Source organism: Hemitrygon akajei, chromosome 24 (genome assembly GCF_048418815.1).
Source record: "Hemitrygon akajei chromosome 24, sHemAka1.3, whole genome shotgun sequence".
NCBI lineage: Eukaryota > Metazoa > Chordata > Chondrichthyes > Myliobatiformes > Dasyatidae > Hemitrygon > Hemitrygon akajei.
In genome coordinates, this window is record NC_133147.1 from 28,997,817 (window position 1) to 29,015,854 (window position 18,038).

Genomic DNA, 18,038 nt, shown 5'->3' on the forward strand with positions numbered 1-18,038 from the left:
TGCATGTCATTCGATTCACCTATTTGCTATCTGTTGTATACTTTCATTTTTCAAGGGACAGTGTGCTTCTTCCATTCTTATAACTAGAGGAAGGGAGATCAGATATATATTTAAAAAAAATATATATAACCGGACTCACTTTATCTGAAATTTCTCAGAATGTCAAGGAGCTTAGCTGGTCGATGATTCAGTCAATAGGATATAGGATATAATTCAACATGATTCCATTGCCAACACTGCAGTATTAAATAACTCGTTTTAAATATAATCCTGCAGATATAAAATTACATCAGCGATCCTTTATTAATTGGGACACGAGGAAATTAAGTTATTTGTCCTAAGTCGGATAAACCGGGCTTCTAACTTTCACGGACCTTGCTACACAGATTTATGGTAGGTCTCAATCAGACCTACTGATTGAGAAATTTTATAACCATATAACCATATAACAATCACTGCACAGAAACAGGCCATTCCGGCCCTCCTAGTCCGTGCCGAACTCTTAATCACACCTAGTCCCCACCTACCCGCACTCAGCCCATAACCCTCCACTCCTTTCCTGTCCATATACCTATCCAATTTTACCTTAAATGACACAACTGAAACTGGCCTCTACTACTTCTACAGGAAGCTCATTGCACACAGCTATCACTCTCTGAGTAAAGAAATACCCCTCGTGTTTCCCCTTAAACTTTTGCCCCCCTAACTCTCAAATCCATGTCCTCTTGTTTGAATCTCCCCTACTCTCAAATGGAAACAGCCTATTCACGACAAACTCTATCTATCCCTCTCAACTTTTTAAATACCTCGATCAAAATCCCCCCTCAACCTTCTACGCTCCAATGAATAGAGACCTAACTTGTTCAACCTTTCTCTGTAACTTAAGTGCTGAAACCCAGGTAACATCCTAGTAAATCGTCTCTGCACTCTCTCTAATTTATTGATATCTTTCCTATAATTCGGTGACCAGAACTGTACAGAATATTCCAAATTTGGCCTTACCAATGCCTTGTACATTTTTAACATTTACATCCCAACTTCTGTATTCAATGCTCTGATTTATAAAGGCCAGCGTTCCAAAAGCCTTCTTCACCACCCTATCTACATGAGACTCCACCTTCAGGGAACTATGCACTGTTATTCCTAGATCTCTCTGTTCCACTGCATTCCTCAATGCCCTACCATTTACCCTGTATGTTCTATTTGGATTATTCCTGCCAAAATGTAGAACCTCACACTTCTCAGCATTAAACTCCATCTGCCAACGTTCAGCCCCATTCTTCTAACCGGCATAAATCTCCCTGCAAGCTTTGAAAACCCACCTCATTATCCACAACACCTCCTACCCTTAGTATCATCAGCATACTTACTAATCCAATTTACCACCCCATCATCCAGATCATTTATGTATATTACAAACAACATTGGGCCCAAAACAGATCCCTGAGGCACCCCGCTAGTCACCGGCCTCCATCCGGATAAACTTTGTTATGTGAACTCATAACAAAAATATAGAATTCAACTTCCGTTATATTTACAAAATCAGCCATACAACGTGACCAGAATGCTGCACCCCTTACTTCATCACTGCCCTGAATTACTCTGGAAATCTTTCAAGAATCACTCGATCCTGGAAAGGTTCCAGACTTTCTCCATTCTTCAAGGAGAGAAAGAGAGAGAGAGAGAGGGAGAGAGGAGAGAGAGAGAGAGAGAAGAGAGAGAGAGAGAGAGAGAGAGAGAGAGAGAGAGAGAGAGAGAGAGAGAGAGAGAGAGAGAGAGAGAGGAGAGAGAGAGAGAGAGAGAGAGAGAGAGAGAGAGAGAGAGAGAGAGAGAGAGAGAGAGAGAGAGAGAGAGAGAGAGAGAGAGAGAGAGAGAGAGAGAGAGGAGAGAGAGAGGAATGGGATTTATAGGACATTTAGTGTGGCCTCAGTGTTTGGGAAGATATTGGAATTGATTGTTAACGACATGGTTTCGGGATATTTTAGGTTACACGATAAAATAGGCTGTAATCAGCAATGATCCCTCAATGGAAAAATTATGCCTGAGCAATATGTTGGAATTTTTTGAAGAAATTACAGGCCTGACAGACAAAGATGTTACGTACTTCGATTTTCCGACGGCCTCTGACAAAGTGCCACACACGATTCTGCTTAACAAGCTAAGAGCTCTCGGCATTATTAGAAATACTCCAGCATGGATAAAGCTGTGGGTGATTTGTGGAAGGCAAAGACTGGGAATAGAGGGAGCCATTTGTGTTTGGCTGCCGATGCCCAATGGTGCTCCACATGGGTCAGTGTTGCGACTGATTCTTTTAAAGTTGCATTTCAATGACTTTGATGACAGAATTGACGGCTTTGCTACAGAGTTTGCGGACGATACAAAACAAGGTGGAGGGGCAGGTAGTTTTGAAGAAGTAGAGACACTGCAGAAGGACTTAAATAGTTTAGGAGAATGAGTAAAGAAGTGGCAGATGGAATACAGTGTTCAGTGTATTCTCATGCACATTGTTAGAAGAAAGAAAAGGATGTGCTATTTCATAAATGTAGAAAAATTCAAAAAGGGGAGTCACATAGGGACTTGGGAGTCCTTGTACAGTTTCTCAAACTGATATTTTCAGGTTGGGCTGGTGGTGAGAACGGCAAATGGGATGCTAGCATTCACTTCAAGAGGACCAGAATATAAACGCAAGGATGTCATGTTGAGGCTTTAAGAACACTGGTGAGGCTTCACTTGGAATATTGCGAGCTGGATTGCATCCCTTATGCTGTAAAGGATATGCTGCCATTGCAGAAGTCTTAAAAGAAATATGAGAGCATACTTTCCGGAATCTCTACGGAGTTGAGGTGCCTGACGGTATCTACGCTGGTAATGATCCCGAAGGTCGTACAGTAATGACAGTTCTTGAACCGGCCAGAGTGGGACCCTAAGTGTGTTGCAAAGTCTGTCCGGTGGCGGGAGCGAGAACCAACACACAAGAGGAAACATGCCTTGCTGGGCTGTGAGGCGGATGCAGATACCGGGAATAGGGCGGTTACTTCCAACAGGAATCCAAGGTTACCTGCCTTCGATATAGTGCCTTGAAAGGCTGTTGGTAGGTGCTGTAACAACCTATTTCACATGGATCCCCATCAAAATGCTGGCGGTGACTGATGGCAGCAAGCATGCACTCACAACCCTTTTGTATTGGCCCTCTCAGGCTGAGGGAAAAGTGAGGAATGTAGTGGAAATATCGGAAGTTTCAACAAGAGGATAAGAGTTTATTGTCCGCAGCAATAAATTTAAACAGATATGATAATTTACCTCCTGGTGTTCTAACAGCTTCACAGTATTGAATGTATTTTGATGGTACCGGATCAGTTCGATCCCGCGGTAATGACTATCATACAAGTGTTACGTATTCGGGCAACAATAATATGGATGAGTTAGGCAAGGGGTTTTATAACGAATAACACGTTTATTAAACACTGATAACAAACCCCCTTCAAAAGTAAACAAACCCAAACAATGACCCGAAACCAGCTGCTGGCAGCTGAATCAAACAGTTCTTAATAGCGTTGCAGTCCCAAACAGTCTTTAAAGCAGTATTGAAAAGAACTCAGTTCTCTAAAGCGAATTGCCGAATGAAAACAGTTCAAAGAACGGTATGCCGACAGTTCAAAAGCTCACGGTACTTTTAAAAGGAGAGACTTTTTAAAGCGATTTAAATTCTCTTCCACGTCGATGTCCTTCGATTCCCAGCGTCGAACTCCCACGTCGAATTTTATTAAATATAACAACTTAAAGTGACTGACCTTCCTTCCACAATATTCTCAATCTCCCGCTTTTCCCAGCGGAGACTATCGTGAGAATAGTAAACGAAATCCTTCCGAATGAGGATCACACAAGGTCGAAGTCAATCCATCGAAAATCGATTCTTCTCAATTTGTCTTCCAAGCTTCACTCTCCCTTGGCAAAGAAACCGTTGGCTCTGACCTTTTAAACTTTAGGCATTATATAAAACTTCATTTTTAACTAAACTGCGTCATCACATTAAATCACACAGTAACATGAAGTCATCTTGGCAAATCCTGCCACGAACTGCCCCACCTGACAGGGTGGGTCTCCCTTTTATACCCTGTAGAAAAAACCTGTCACATGACCTCTACTGGCGGGAAAATGACATCACTCCACCATTACCTCATGTCCAGTATAACTTCAACCCCAGTCACGTGTCACGGGTACGTAACACCTCCCTCCAAAAAAAACATTTTTGGTCTATCAACAACAAAAATTTTTAACAATTACTTACAAAAAAAACAAATGTATAAATTATAACATACACAATATATAATACAGTAGGAGTGTTACAATAAAAAAAACCACTCCAAAAAAACATTGTACATTCAACATCGAGATAGACAATCAGCAACCACATTATCTCTACCTTTAATATGAGTTATCACAATATTGTACTCTTGTAACATCAAACTCCAATTTAACAATCTTCTGTTTTTGTTTTTCATCTTACTCAGAAAAACTAACGGATTATGATCAGTGTAAACAATAAGTGGTTTTTGAGTTGTACCAACATATACCTCAAAATATTCCAAAGCTAAAACAAGAGATAACAATTCTTTCTCTATTGTTGAATAGTTTCTTTGATGCTTATTAAATTTCTTAGAAAAGTAAGCTACTGGATGATCAACCTCATCACCCACATTCCTCTGCATCAATACTGCTCCCGCAGCTTCATCACTAGCATCCACAGCTAATGAAAAAGTTTTTTCAAAGTCAGGTGCCTTAAGCACAGGTTGTTCACATATCATTGTTTTCAATTTTTCAAATGCTTCCTGACAAAACACTGTCCATACAAACTTTACATTCTTCTGCAGAAGGTTAGTTAATGGAAGGGCAACATTAGCAAAATTCTTACAAAATTTTCGATAATATCCTACCATTCCCAAAAACCTTCTGAGAGTTTTTTTCCCCGTTGGAGTGGGAATTTCCAAAATTGCCTGAACTTTTGCCTGAACAGGAGCTACCTTACCTTGACCTACAACATAACCAAGGTAAGTCACAGTAGCATGTCCAAATTCACTCTTGGCTAAATTAATAGTCAAGTTAGCTTTTGAAAGCTTTTCAAACAATTTCTCCACCGCAATAATGTGTGCTTCCCAAGTATAATTTCCTGTCACTAAATCATCAATATAAGCATCAGTATCTTTCAAACCCTGAATCACAGAATTAATCATCCTCTGAAAAGTACCTGGGGCATTCTTCATCCCAAATGGAAGAACATTATACTCATATAACCCAGATGGAGTTACAAATGCAGAAATCTCTCTACCTCTGTCCGTTAGTGGAACACACCAATACCCTTTCAATAAATCAATCTTTGTAAGGAACTTTGCTTTTCCAACCTTATCTACACAATCATCTACTCTAGGAATTGGATATGCATCTGTTTTCGTTACAGCATTCACCTTTCTATAGTCCGTACAAAACCTAATACTACCATCAGGTTTTGGCACCATAACACATGGCGAACTCCAATTCGAGTTAGAATGTCTAATAATATCATTCTCTAACATGTATTCAATTTCTTTCTCAGCAAGTTCACATTTTTCCATGTTCATTCTATATGGATGTTGTTTAATAGGTTTGGCATCTCCAACATCTACATCATGTGAAGCTATAGTAGTCCTTCTCGGAACATCTGGAAACAAATCCTTATACTTAAAAATCAATTCCTTCATCTGTTGTTTCTGCTCTAGCTGTAAATGTGCTAATTTCTCATCCATATTTTCCAAAATAGTCGAATTAGGTAACCTAACAGAAACAATGTTAGATTTAGAATGAAAGTCAGATGAATCATCTATCATGTTCCCAGTTAAATCAAACTCATTCTCTCTAACCACAACAGTCACAGTATCAGATTGTTTCTCAAAATATGGTTTAATCATATTTATGTGGCAAAGTTGTGTTGACCTTCTACGATCTGGAGTTTTTATTACATAATCCACATCATTAACTCTAGACACAATTTCATAAGGTCCATGAAATCTAGCTTGTAAAGGATTTGTCTGCACTGGGAAAAGAACCAACACCTTATCTCCAGGCTTAAACATCCTCATCCTAGCTTCCTTATCATACCAAGTCTTCATTTTCTCCTGAGCCAACTTTAAATTTTCCTTGGCTAAGCTACAAGCTTTATGTAACCTGTCCTTAAATTTCAAAACATAGTCCAGCAAATTGGTATGCACTTCCTTACTAATCCACTGTTCCTTCAATAAAGCTAAAGGTCCTCTAACTCTATGTCCAAACACAAGTTCAAATGGACTAAAACCTAAAGAATCCTGTACCGATTCCCTTACTGCAAATAAAAGTAAGTTTATACTCTCATCCCAGTCACTTTCATTCTCCACACAATATGTCCTAATCATATTCTTGAGAGTAGAATGAAACCTCTCCAAGGCACCTTGCGATTCTGGATGGTATGCAGACGAAGTAATTTGCTTAGCTCCCAATTTATAAACTATCTGTTGAAACAATCCAGACATAAAATTACTACCTTGATCAGTTTGTATTTCCTTAGGCAATCCAAAATAAGTAAAGAATTTTATAAGAGCCTTCGTCACAGTTTTAGCTTTTATATTCCTAAGTGGTACTGCCTCTGGAAACCTAGACGAAGTACACATGATAGTCAACAAATACTGATAACCAGTTTTCGTCTTTGGTAATGGACCAACACAATCTACAATAACTTTAGAAAACGGTTCACCGAATGCTGGAATAGGTTTTAATGGAGCTACTGGTGTAACCTGATTTGGTTTACCCACAATTTGACAAGTATGGCACGTCTTACAAAACATCGCCACATCTTTTCTTAGACCAGGCCAGTAAAAATGTTTTAAAATCTTGTCCACAGTTTTCCTTACCCCTTGATGTCCACCTAAAGGCACACTATGAGCTAAAGTCAAAATCTCATTCCGATAAACTTTAGGAACAACTACCTGATAAACAACATTCCATTCCTCACTTGCAGGAATTGTAGGCGACCTCCACTTCCTCATCAACACTCCTTTTTCCAAGTAATATCCTACTGACACCTTCTCAATTTCACTACCTAGTAAAGCTTGTTCCCTTAATTTTACAATCTCAGGATCTCTATTCTGCTCTGCTATCATCTCCTTCCGAGACAGAGATAAATCTTCATAGTCAGACTTACTCCCAGAATCTTGTTCAAACAACGAAGGTAAGAAAGTCTCCGACACATCTTCAAAACTCAAATCCTGAGTTGAACAGTCATGAGTAACAACCTCATTCTGCACATCAATTTTTTTAGCCATAGCTCTAGTCACAACACAAGAAGAATCTGTGTTAGAATTCACCTCTGGTACCTCTGATTCCATTGTCAAATGCACTTCAGGAAAAACTTGTCCACCTGCCAAGTCATTACCTAACAATAAAGAAATACCCTTCACAGGTAAGCTATGCTGTAATCCTACCTTAACAAATCCTGTAACTAACCCTGACTTTAAATTTACTTCATGTAAATGTACAGGCATAAAATCACTTCCAACACCTCTTATGTAATTTACCTCACCAGTATCACTCTCTTCATTAAACTTCAACACACTATCTAACATCAGTGATTGAGAAGCTCCAGTATCCCTAAGAATTTTTATTGGCACCAGAGTAGATCCTTCTTTCAAGGATACAAACCCTTCAGTTATAAAATGATCATATCCCTTTCTAACTTTGTCAGACTCTAACAAATCCTCATTTGTGTTTACCAAACCCTGTAACTTTACAGGTGCTTCAGTATGTTGCACACAAGCATCTGGAACTGCTTCCTTCTCTTTCTTTTTCAATTTGAAACAGTTAGCTATTACATGGCCAGGCTTCTTACAATAGTTACAAATAAGACCAAACTGTCTTTCCTTCACAGGTTTTCCTTCCTCCTTACCTCTCTCATTAACCTCTAATTTAATTTCTAATTTACCTGGAGTCTCCATATTATTTTTCCTCTTAAAAATTCTACCCTGAGGAAATTTATTCTTATGGATTAAAACATACTCATCAGCTAATCTAGCACAGTCCTGCAATTTATCAGTATCCCTCTCATTTAAGTAGGTCCTTACTTCAACAGGAATGCTTCTTTTAAATTCCTCCATTAAAATCAGCTCTTTCAAAGTCTCATAGTCCCCATTTACATTTTTAGAAGAAACCCATCTCTCAAAACACATAGCTTTATCATAGGCAAATTCCACATAAGTCTTTTCCACAGACTTTTTCAAACTCCTGAATCTTTCCCTGTACGCTTCTGGGACCAATTCATACGATTTGAGAATATTTTCTTTCACAATATCATAATCTAATGCTTGCGCAGCAGTTAAAGCTGTGTAAACGTGTCGTGCCTTGCCTTTGATTACACTCTGTAATAACACTGACCATTTATCTTTCGGCCACTCTGACATCCGAGCAATAGTTTCAAAATGTTGAAAATATCTTTCCACTTCTGTTTCACTAAATGGAGGGACCAATTTAATTTCTTGGCTAGCAACAAACGGTTTTTTAGAATCAGCAGACTGTTCTACAGACCTTAATTTCTCCATTGCATATTCAAAATCTCTCTGCTTTTGCTCAGCTTCCAATTTACACCTTTCTAACATCATTTGTTCGATTTGCAACTGCATCTCCAGATTACTTATTGGAAACGATTCTAAAATCGATTCTTCAAAATGACCCGAAGCCACAAAATGTGATGCGATCTTTCTCTGTATTACAGCTTTTGATGTAGTTGGCAAGATCCCTTTAAGATGTAACCGATTAGCAAGTTCAGAGACTTCAGTTTTTTTCGCCTTCGCTAACAAATCCGCGACTGGCGAATCCAGAAACTCATCAATATTCATCGTTGCCGAATACCACTCACAAGCCAATCAAACAAAAAAAAAAAATCGAGCAATCCCCGTTACCAAAACACCAACTCAAAATTCAAAAAACTTTTTAAACTCAAATAATTCAATTCCGAACGTAGCCCCCATAATTATGTTACGTATTCGGGCAACAATAATATGGATGAGTTAGGCAAGGTGTTTTATAACGAATAACACGTTTATTAAACACTGATAACAAACCCCCTTCAAAAGTAAACAAACCCAAACAATGACCCGAAACCAGCTGCTGGCAGCTGAATCAAACAGTTCTTAATAGCGTTGCAGTCCCAAACAGTCTTTAAAGCAGTATTGAAAAGAACTCAGTTCTCTAAAGCGAATTGCCGAATGAAAACAGTTCAAAGAACGGTATGCCGACAGTTCAAAAGCTCACGGTACTTTTAAAAGGAGAGACTTTTTAAAGCGATTTAAATTCTCTTCCACGTCGATGTCCTTCGATTCCCAGCGTCGAACTCCCACGTCGAATTTTATTAAATATAACAACTTAAAGTGACTGACCTTCCTTCCACAATATTCTCAATCTCCCGCTTTTCCCAGCGGAGACTATCGTGAGAATAGTAAACGAAATCCTTCCGAATGAGGATCACACAAGGTCGAAGTCAATCCATCGAAAATCGATTCTTCTCAATTTGTCTTCCAAGCTTCACTCTCCCTTGGCAAAGAAACCGTTGGCTCTGACCTTTTAAACTTTAGGCATTATATAAAACTTCATTTTTAACTAAACTGCGTCATCACATTAAATCACACAGTAACATGAAGTCATCTTGGCAAATCCTGCCACGAACTGCCCCACCTGACAGGGTGGGTCTCCCTTTTATACCCTGTAGAAAAAACCTGTCACATGACCTCTACTGGCGGGAAAATGACATCACTCCACCATTACCTCATGTCCAGTATAACTTCAACCCCAGTCACGTGACAAGGGTACCACTGTCACGTGTCACGGGTACGTAACACAAGAGCAATTGTAAATATGTACAGGTGTAGTTTCTACTGCAGCAGGCTAAGGCGTTGAGGTCCAAATTGCAAATAAAAAGTTTTCATTTTAATTGTGAAAACACTGAAAGAAAGCTTGGGGAAATAATATGAAACATTTAAACTTAAAAACATCAGATTATATCGTCGTAGGCGAGAGCTTTTGTGAGTAGTATTTATAGTTTAACAGTGTTGCGTTATTGTAGCATAAATTAAGTAAGTTGACGTCTGTATAACGATGGTGATGTAATAATCAAAAGAGTGTATACTGTGGAGGAGGTATTTTGGATAGTCTATTCGGAAAACATCTTATGAGAAAATTAGGTACCAAACTTGTCACAGAAGTTGGAGGTTTGTGTGCCTGAATAACCCAGAAAGCTCTGATGGCTTGAGCCTAGACTTTGTGCTTTGTGTCTTGATTGTGTAACATGTTGTAGGGTTTCAGTTATAATGTAATGGCTTCACTGTAGCAGCAATGTTTAGGTTATGACCAGAGATAATGGAGTTAGAAAGGTTAGAAAGTTAGTTCTTTCTTGTGAGCTGGAAGAAAGATTTTCACTTTTCGCGAATGGAGAGTATTGGTAGACTGCCGGACGGGGAGGACTTAGAACGAGGGTCCGAAGGGCAGCGACGATCGGAGGAGGTCGGTGGTAGACGAATGGCTGTATTTCTGAGCTCTAACATTGCGCAACAGATTTTTTAATAAGATTGGGCCCCTTTTTTTGAACTGTTGTTATTTCGTCGTAAAACTGTTGTTACTTCGAGGCACTGATGTGTAAAATGGGACATATCTCCACCCAATCGAGATTTCTGAAGTTTCGCCCGGCCGGTGGCTATCACCCCTTATATCAAGCCGCTAGCCAGAGCCAGATTTACAATAGTGTTACCCATACCAATTAGCTCGAAGGGTAGAGAACTGACGAAGAATGGTTCACCGATTCCCGAAGGTTCGGGAGTTCAGCTGAGAGCTAATAAGCGTGACTGGTTAATGTGGTTAATAGTGACTGGTTGACCGTGACGATTTTATGAAAGCAGCAATTAAGAATTCTTCTAGTTCTGTGTGCAATGGTATTAACAATGCGAGATAGATGACCTCACTGCACTGCCAGCGGTGTAGCGCAGGAAGTCAGTCGGTACTGTGGAAAAATATTAGTGATACGAAGGGTATTAGATAAATGCCATCAGAGGCAGATTAGCTCAATATCAGTGACTGTGCAGAAAAAGTATGTGATATGATTTATTCCTTCATCTCAGTAAAACAATTTTTGAAGGCAATTTAGTAAATGCATATGATTTTAAATTATAAAGAATTCCCATTTCAGCAATTAGCATTAAGTAGCCAAGTAATACATCTGAGATTTTCATAAAATTAAAAAGAAAATTATTCGTCCGGTAGTGGCTCTGAGAACAGGACAAATATTCTACAGTGTTGCAAAATATCTTCTGTGATCGGACATCAAGTGGCCTTACGTTCCGTTTGAACCTCTCCATTTTTAGTTAAATATCACTGAACAATAATGTTGCCAATAAAGAAAGAAAGGAATGGCGGCGGGAGAAATTTTTCAATTCAGTAATAAACATTGTTCGATATAAAGTAAAAGAAAGTGGTGAAATTAGACAAAAATGTTATAGCTTCTTGCAAAGTTTTCCACGAATTTGCAACGAGAAAATAACCGATAAGATGGAGTCATTAAGGTCATTTGCCGTCTGAGAGGAAATGTTAAAAACGGAGCTGCAGTTTGAAAGGAAGATACCAGACATGTTCGCACTTACCAGTATGAAGACGGATCAGTATGAGGCGGCAGGGTGAAACCCTTCCGCCTAAGCATAAACTCCTTTTTGTTGCTGAGGTTTCGTGACAAGACCGTTGCTTGAACTTTTCATCAATTACCTTCACCAAGCTTTCCTACCTCATAACAGATTCAGAGAAAGAATAAAAATAACCTGTTGCACGAAGCAAACAGCATCACTATGGATAAAAAATCAACCTCGTTTTCACTGCCAAGATATTCTTAAGCCAGGCAATAAACTCTAGACTTTCTATCAGGGATAGTACCTGAACACAGCGACACTGTGAAGAAACCCTGGTTCAATATTAACCTCCTTAAGCTCTCGAAAGCATGTGCATAAATTTGACGCTTACGTGATTTTGGGCAGCACACACACACACAATGCTGAAGGAACTCAGCAGGCCAGGCTGTATCATTGAAATGAGTACAGTCGACATTTTGGGCCGAGACCATTCGACAGATGCTGCCTGACCCGGAGAGTTCCTCCAGCATTTTGTGTGCGTTGCTTGGATTTCCAGCATCTGTATACTTTCTCTTCTTCATGACGTTGGACACATAGCTTGCCTATGGCGCTGCGAATTTCCCAGAATGAAATCATATTGATCAGATAAATCATTGCATCACCCGAAAAATAAAGCGATGTTCTATTGAGAAGGTGATGTCGAGGTGCATTTCTGATACATGAAGTCGGCCAGACAGGACAATTCACGTGTCAGACCAGCGTTTCATTTGTTTTCCGTTGTCTATTTGCCATTTTCAGGGGAGAGTGTGCTTCCTCAGTTCTCTGGACTCTATGAGGGTGCGCGTGTGTTCAGTGGATCGATGATCAGTCAATTGGCATATAATTCTACAAATGTATGAATCACACCAGAGTGACACGGTTCTTTGGCCAAGAATCCTGTATTAATCCAATGATTTAAATGTAAATCTGTCAACGTAAATATCACATCAGCAACACTTTATTCGTTGGCACATTTGGGGATACTAGGTTTGCTGCTCCAGTTGGAAAACGGGCTTCTAACGCACAGGCTAAAAAAAGCTATATCTGTATTCATTTTTTAAATGTATGTTAAAATTGATTTTCTTTTTACCGGTCCATTAAGCCCATTAACATTAAAACTTTAAAAATTCAGTAAATTAGTCATTTTTTAAAATTATGTTTCTCCAATCTATAATAATACATAATCTTTCAACTTTCGTGGTATCTTGGGAAATCTTTTAAAAATTCTCCATGTTGTTATGTGTGTCCCCACCGATCATCCAGGCAGAAAGATAGAAGAAAAATAGAGTATAAAGAAAAAAACAAAATACCCCCCTACAAATGTTGTGAAGAAAAAGAACACAACATTACCTCCCTCTGTTGTACGGGTCATGGCGATCGCCATGATTACACACGTGAGTCCCGCAGTAACCGATCCAAAGCTCCCCAGCCCCCCCCGCAACATAAAAAACTATATATATAAGAAGAAAAAAAATACTGTTCTCAATTAGTATTTCTGAAATTTTGCTTTTCTCCCCTGTATCATCCTTAAATGTCCATCACTTCCGTTCACTGTCTCTATCTTCATCTTTAATCCATTAAGCTTGGAAGTGTGTAATTAGTGAATAACTGGAAGTTTTTGTGCGAACTCCTCCGCTTCTCGATAATCGGTAAAAAATCTTCTTTTTCCCTCCTCCAAAAAAATTATCAGTGTTGCTGCGTGACGCATCATAAATTTATAACCCTTTTCCCATAAGACTCTTTTCACTGGGTTAAATTCCTTCTTTTTCTTCAAAAGGTTATAACTTATATCAGGATAAAAAAAGAACTGCCTTCCCTGCTATCATCAATGGCCCGTTTCTCTTTTTGGCACATTGGGCAGCTGCCTTCAGGATCTTTTCTTTATCTTGGTATTTGAAGCATTTTATCACAATTGATCATGGATTTTGATCAGCTTGAGGTCTTGACCTTAAGGCTCTATGAGCCCTTTCGATCTCAATTAGAGTTTCTCTTTCCATTTCCAATTTTTCAGGGATCCATTTTTGAAAAAAATTATTGGATCTTCTCCTTCTATCACTTCTTTAAGTCCAACAATTTTAATATTGTTTCGTCTACTAAAATTTTCAAGCTTATCAATTTTCTTCCATATATTGTTTTCTTTCTGATGTCGGCAGTATTATCATCTTCCATTTTATTCATTCTTTCAACCATGTCTTCCGTTGTAGTTTCCACATCTATAATTCTCTTTTCCATTTTTTCCTGACTTTTTGTCATTTTATCAAACATAACCTCCATATTTGTCGTTTTTCTTTTGATTACTTTTAATGCGCCTAATTTACGCATTATTTGCATCAAAGTCTTTTGTATATTTCCAGAAAAACTTTTACCTCCATCTTCGTCTGATTTTTCCAGAGATTCTGACTCTCCCTCAGATTCACTTTCACTTTCGGTTTCAGTCGTAACTGGGATTTGTAGTTCTGAATGCTCTCGTTTGCGCATGCTCATTCCTTCACGTTTGCGCAGTTCTCGTTGGTCTCTTTCTTTGGGATTGATCGATGTTGCCGCAGTTTCCTGTTCTGTATCGCCGGAGGTGAAATGTACTTGACCCCACGGTTCTTTGGCAGAAGTGGGCCTTGATTCTGCTCCAACTTGCGTTGTCTTCACGGTAGTAGTTTTCTTCATCTTCTGTTTGTGAGGCATAACCTGAAACAATCCGGAGTAGTTTATAAGTAACTTTTAGAAAGTATTGACTAACGTTTCTTCACTTAAACATTAATTTATTGATTTTTTACAGGAGAGCTGGGTTCCAGCGTCTCGATCCTACGTCATCACCTGACGTCCCCCCTTCCTGACAGCTTCTTCACACAGACGGTGGTGAGTACTGGTTAGACTGTTGCACTCCCCCATCCCAATGTTCTCTTGTCCTCTAGTTCTTGGTTCCCAACTTGAAAAAAAGCCGGGTGCTCGTCGACCTATTCATAGTTCTCATGATTTTGTACACTTCAGTTATGTCACTTACCTGTCTCATATAATGCAATGAAAAATATGCCCAACTCCAGACTTCAGAATCATGTATATTATCACTGATGAGAGATGTCATGTTTCGTGGTAGCATTGCAGCGCAAAGTCACAAAATGACGTTCAATTACAAAATAATATATAGTGTGAGAAAGGAATATTATTTGGACCAGACGTTCTCAACCTCTCTTGGTAGCGCAGTTCTGGGCACATCCTATTAAACCCCTTGGCACACTTCCCCGTATAATGGCATATTTCCCACAGTAGGGTGACCAGTGCTGGGCGCAATGTTCCATATTCAGCCTCAGCAGCGCGTTGTGGAAAAATAATACAATGCCCAACGCATGTACTCGGTGCCGTGCCAAATGCCCTCTTTACCACCCTGTCTTCCTGCAATGCAAATCATCGGGACAGGTAGAAGGCAAAGCCAAACAGTGCAGACCGACCTTACTGACTCTGAGCGTACAGCAGGCGCAGAGGAAATATCGACCTGAGATCCTGGAAAGTTTTGAAGAAAAGCTGAAGGATGAAAAAGGTCAGGGCAAAGGATGACCCGAGCCTAAGTTGTTCTTACATCTTTTCGGTATTATTTACTTTTACAATTTATCTTCTTTTGCACATTAGTTGTTTATCGTTCCTTGTTTATGTATACTGTCTCATTAATGCTATTGATTTTCTTTATTTTCCTCTGGATGCCTGTAAGAAGATAAATCTCAAGGTAGAATATAGCAGAGAGTGTTACAGGAAAGGCGGATGAGTTTAGGGCATGGACCAACATGTGGAATTATGATATTATTATTATTGCGAGACTTGGGTGCAGGAGGGTCAGGATTGGCAGTGCAAAGCTCCGGATCTATTGTTTCAGAGGTGATTTTTCGTGAGCGTTTAGAGGGAGAGGAGTGGCGTTACGAGTCAGGGAAAACGTCGTGGCAATTCTCAGGCAGGACAGACGGGAAAGCTCGTCTATTGCAGCTTTCTGGGTGGAACAGAGTGTAATCTGGACCACACAGCAGACGACGCGATTTAGAGGAGCTAATTTGCAGCGAAACTGTTACAAGAGACAAGAGGCTGTAACAGTCGGTGATTTTAACTTTCCATATCTTGACTGGGATCTCCGCAGTGTAGGAGGGCTCGATGGGAAACGGTATATCCAACTATTGGACACTGCCCCACATACTTCATGACAGGGAACTCCTCAACCCAGCCTCATATATAGACCCCCCAACCCTACCGTCAACCCTAACACTAAGGTCCACGGCTCCATTGCAAAGTACCTTTACTGCACATCCTTCCTATAAAGTGGTGACTAGAACAGCACACAGTAATCCAAGTACGGCATACCCACGTGTTTATCATCTGCAGTTTGACTTCTTGAGTCTTATGCTCAAAGCTCAGAAAGAATGAATGGGAGCATCCCACCAGCATTCTTTACCAATGTCTCTAATTGCACTGATATGTCACAACCACGGACTCGGCAGCGCAGCAGATTCGGCAATTGCGCTCGTGAATATGCACGTGTCTGCTAATTATTATTTCATTATGGCGGTACTGAACTCCCTTCGTTTCGTTGTAGCCCTTGTCGAGACTTGAGCAAAGCCCTGCAACGTTAGGCTGCCTGGTTGAATTCAGCCTTGCCTGAGAAAATGAATTATCGAGTCGACTGACGCTGAAGACCAGCGGGATTGGTTGTATATTTTGATATTCCTGTCAGCCGCGGTGTTAGTACCTAGATTTCCGTATGAGAATTTTAGTTACCGGCCTTGTTGGCGAGCTGTTTTTGACCAAGCTACGCTGCAATTTCTTCAGGTGACAGAGACAGACTGGCGTATTCGTTGCCCTACATGCTTTATCTCACCGAAGAACATAGTAAAAACATCATCATACTTCGAAATGATCTTTAGTACCGTGTATCTGGAGTTAGGGTGTATAGCATATATGGATTTTACTCGTTTTCAGTGTCTGGTGTATGAATGCGAAGACGTAGGTATGTGAAAGCTATATGTAATTCAAAGCAATAACTGTAGATTCATTGCAACAACAAAATTTTCCTGCTGTTCCCTTTGATACTTAGTATCTAGAAACGTCATGTAATGTTGAGTCGAGAAGCCTGTTCCTCCAAGAGTGTCTCTATGATGCCTACTGCTTGGCTTTCTTGAATAAAACACTGCAATATCTACTAGCTTCAATGTCTTTCCGATGACTTTGTTCACGAAATAACAATCTCCAGTGCAGAAGGTTATCAGTAGGGGGACCAACTGTGTCTGGTAACTTTCCCAGCTTTGAAGAAAGACCATCTTGTCTATAATTTCCACGGTTATCTCTATTCCCTTTCCTGAAAAAGGGAAGAGCATTTTCTCCAACCTCTAACCTCCAACCAATAGCTTTTGCTATTCCTGTGGCCAGTCAGCCCGAAAAGGTGATTGCCCATGGGTGCATCAACCTCTTCCGGTGTTTCCTGCAGAAACATAGGATAATGTAATCGGTTCAGCATAACATTGTGGAACAGAGGGTCTGTTCCCATGTCGTTCCTGTTCTGTCATCTAAGCACTGCCCCGTCTGGACCCGGAGAATAATCCACTGCAACGTTTTGTTCAAAACTCCAGTACAACTTCTTTCAATACGACCAAGAGTATCAGTCTGTTTTACGCTGTCTGAACAACCGCCAAGGTCCCAGTCACGATAGTAATTTGTAAAGAAAGGTTTAAATTTGACTCGTCTTTGGTACGTGCTCTAATGTACAGGTAAGACAAATGATGTTAGTAGCGGATGTGAGAATATTTTGGGAAATTACAAGGGAACTGGTCTACAGCCATATTTTGAGAGCACATGTTGAAAGATTGGAGCGACTGGGCTTGTATACACTGGAATTTAGAAGGATGAGAGGGGATCTGATTGAAACATATAAGCTTATTAAGGGATTGGATACCCTAGAGGCAGGAAACATGTTCCTGATGTTGGTGGAGTCCATAACCAGAGGCCACGGTTTAAGAATAAGGGGTAGGCTATTTAGAACGGAGTTCAGGAAAAACTTTTTCACCCAGAGAATTGTGGATCTATGGACTGCTCTGCTTCAGAAGGCAATGGAGGCCAATTCTCTGGATGCTTTCAAGAAAGAGTTAGATGGCGCTCTTAAAGATAGCGGAGTCAAGGGATATGGGGAGAAGGCAGGAACGGGGTACTGATTGTGGATGATTAGCCACGATCGGATTGAATGGCGGTGCTGGCTCGGAGGTCAGAATGGCCTACTCCTGCACCTATTGTCTATTGTCAGTACTGGTCTATAGCCTGGAGGTGTACATGATCGCACAACGTTGCGATTAGGTGCTGGTGAGAGAATAG